Raw genomic sequence first — 3850 nt, 5'->3', positions numbered from 1 at the left:
TCCGATGTCGGCGTCATAGGCTCGGACTTTAGTCACCAAGTCTCCAGGTTTCAGGTTGCGGGGAATCTCCTCCACCCCTTCGGCAGAACCGTTGGAGCTGACTGGATACAGGATGACTGGAGCGTTGTCGTTCTGATCCAGAATGAACACCTTCACTGTCACGTTGCTGCTCAGTGGCGGACTTCCACCATCGGTGGCCACCACGTGGAATTGAAAACTTTTCAGCGTCTCAAAGTCAAAACTTTTTAGTGCCGATATTTGTCCATTTTCTGCATTTATATTCAGGAAAGACATGATGTCATTCAGGCGTTCCTCTCTCACAATATGATATGAAATAGCTGCATTGCCATTTATATCTTTGTCTGTTGCACTGACATAGAAAACTGAATTCCCAGCCACATTGTTTTCTGCTAAATAAAACTCAAGGGGGTTCTGTTCAAAGCGTGGACAGTTGTCGTTCACATCTGATATCTGAATATTGAGAGATATTACAGCCGATAAAGGAGGCTCACCACAGTCAGTGGATTTTATTGTGATTTCATAATGAGACACTTCCTCTCTGTCCAAATAATCTTTAGTCACCACTGAAAATATGTTTTCTTTGTAGGATGGTTTTAATTCAAAAGGGACAGGATTTATTATGGTGGCGATAACTTTTCCATTAACACCCGAGTCTTTATCCTTCACACTAATGAGGGAAATAACTGAACCGGGTTTTGAATCTTCAGCCACTGAATTTGACAGTGACGTCACTTCTATTTGTGGAGCATTATCATTAATATCTCTGATCTTAATAATGACTCTGCATTCACCTGTCAAAGGTGGTGTTCCCCTGTCCGATGCCTCAATGTCAAGTTTATAAACGTCATTTTCTTCATAGTCAACTTTTCCTTTTACTCGTATCACCCCAGTCGACTTTTCCACTTCAAAAACACTGTAAACAGTTTTTCGCAATGTTTTTGCAAGACGATATTCAATTTCCCCATTAATACCTTCATCTGGGTCTGTGCCGTTCGTTTGAAATATTGAAGTACCAATCTGAATTTTTTCTGTTATTGTAATTTCGTAAATGTCCTGAGTGAACATAGGACGATTGTCATTAATATCAAGAACGATAATGGACACGTTCAGGGTGCCCGACCGCGGAGGTTTCCCTCCATCCACCGCCGTGAGTATCAGCGAGTGTTTTGCCTTTTGTTCCCGGTCTAGCGATGTCTTCAGCACCAAAAATGGAATTTTATCCTCGTCGCTCTTAGGCTCGGACTTTAGTCACCAAGTCTCCAGGTTTCAGGTTGCGGGGAATCTCCTCCACCCCTTCGGCCGAACCGTTGGAGCTGACTGGATACAGGATGACTGGAGCGTTGTCGTTCTGATCCAGAATGAACACCTTCACTGTCACGTTGCTGCTCAGTGGAGGACTTCCACCATCGGTGGCCACCACTTGGAATTGGAAACTTTTCAGCGTCTCAAAGTCAAAACTTTTTAGTGCCGATATTTGTCCATTTTCTGCATTTATATTCAGGAAAGACATGATGTCATTCAGGCGTTCCTCTCTCACAATATGATATGAAATAGCTGCATTGCCATTTATATCTTTGTCTGTTGCACTGACATAGAAAACTGAATTCCCAGCCACATTGTTTTCTGCTAAATAAAACTCAAGGGGGTTCTGTTCAAAGCGTGGACAGTTGTCGTTCACATCTGATATCTGAATATTGAGAGATATTACAGCCGATAAAGGAGGCTCACCACAGTCAGTGGCTTTTATTGTGATTTCATAATGAGACACTTCCTCTCTGTCCAAATAATCTTTAGTCACCACTGAAAATATGTTTTCTTTGTAGGATGGCTTTAATTCAAAAGGGACAGCATTTGTTATGGTGGCGATAACTTTTCCATTAACACCCGAGTCTTTATCCTTCACACTAATGAGGGAAATAACTGAACCGGGTTTTGAATCTTCAGCCACTGAATTTGACAGTGACGTCACTTCTATTTGTGGAGCATTATCATTAATATCTCTGATCTTAATAATGACTCTGCATTCACCTGTCAAAGGTGGTGTTCCCCTGTCCGATGCCTCAATGTCAAGTTTATAAACGTCATTTTCTTCATAGTCAACTTTTCCTTTTACTCGTATCACCCCAGTCGACTTTTCCACTTCAAAAACACTGTAAACAGTTTTTCGCAATGTTTTTGCAAGACGATATTCAATTTCCCCATTAATACCTTCATCTGGGTCTGTGCCGTTCGTTTGAAATATTGAAGTACCAATCTGAATTTTTTCTGTTATTGTAATTTCGTAAATGTCCTGAGTGAACATAGGACGATTGTCATTAATATCAAGAACGATAATGGACACGTTCAGGGTGCCCGACCGCGGAGGTTTCCCTCCATCCACCGCCGTGAGTATCAGCGAGTGTTTTGCCTTTTGTTCCCGGTCCAGCGATGTCTTCAGCACCAAAAATGGAATTTTATCCTCGTCGCTCTGGCGGACGTCTACTTCAAAATGTCCATTTGACGTCAGCGTGTATGCGCGAATGGAGTTCGTCCCTGCGTCAGGATCCTGCGCTGCTTGCAGCTGGAATCGTTTACCGGGCAAGGTGTGCTCGGCGATTTCAAACGTTTGCTCTTTTTCGGTGAAAACAGGGGAGTGGTCGTTCACATCGGTGATTTCTATCACGACATAATGTATTTCCAGAGGGTTTTCCACGATAACTTTGAGCTCAAAGAGGCAAGCGCCGCTGCCCTGACACGAGTCATCTCTGTCTATTCTCTTGTTCACGTACAACATCCCATTGTGCTGGTTTACCTCAAAAAAGGCCTCCTTCGATTCGGAAACCACTCGGAACCGCCGATCAAGCAAAGAGCTCAGATCAAGGCCCAGATCCTTTGCAATATTCCCCACGATAGTTCCATCTTTAACCTCCTCGGGAATGGAATAGCGGATTTCTGTCAAAGCCCGATTGACCAGCAGCAGAAGCAAAGCAAAATGAAAAACAACACGGGCTTCCATCTCCCGACAGCAAAACGCAGCTGCATAAAATGGTGAGATATGTTCACATCCAAGTCATTTTTTTTCCGAACATGACACTGCTCCAACACAATGCACGTATCGCTGACGAGCGCAGTGTATAAATGCCGCCCGAGATTTTGTCAAGCTCAAACAAAAGATTTCCAGGGGAGGGTCGTTATGTCGATGATTTTTAATCTAGCACTGACACCAAGAGGAGAAGCTGCTCATTGGAGCCGCCAACAATTTAGTCATTATAATAAAAAGCAACAATAAAAACAAATCTACAAAGACTTCGACATGAAGAACATTAATAAAGGTCAAAATTCACAGATCCGCCCAGGAAGTAATTGATTATATTCAAAGGGTATTGAAAAAGAACATGATGAATGTAACAGGGATGTATGACGTCACGTTATAATACTGTGACGATAAAACTTCATGTCCCACAATGCACCTTTATCAACTGCACTTCGACGACATCCGGCCAGAGAAATTTCAAGCCTTTTACTGGATGAAAATAATGGGGGTGAAACACAAATGTTCAGAAAAAGAAAAAAAAAGGATATGTTGCAGATGAAAGGCTGTTTTGGGCATTCAGAGAAGTATTTTTTCACAAAAGAAAACTGCTTTTTTGACAACAAAGTCGATTATGCTCACCTGAAACCACCAAAGAAAAGCAACACGACAGAAAAACTAAAATGCACTTGCAATCTGAGTAAAATATGTTTTAAAATACGTCTATATTTGAGAATAAGAATAAATATGTTGTTTATGTTGTCACACGCACACACACACACACACACACACACACACACACACGCACACGCACACACA

The 3850-nt window shown here is 42.1% G+C and overlaps 1 pseudogene; it reads right to left on the bottom strand.

Annotated features, from left to right (window-relative positions):
* Positions 1-3191, bottom strand: part of LOC109518683 (protocadherin alpha-8-like) — a 4461-nt pseudogene extending 1270 nt beyond the window's left edge.
* Between the last annotated feature and the right edge of the window lie 659 nt (positions 3192-3850).

Source organism: Hippocampus comes, unplaced genomic scaffold (genome assembly GCF_001891065.2).
Source record: "Hippocampus comes isolate QL1 unplaced genomic scaffold, H_comes_QL1_v1.1 scaffold118, whole genome shotgun sequence".
Taxonomy (NCBI): domain Eukaryota; kingdom Metazoa; phylum Chordata; class Actinopteri; order Syngnathiformes; family Syngnathidae; genus Hippocampus; species Hippocampus comes.
This window is presented reverse-complemented; position numbering and strand designations above follow the sequence as displayed.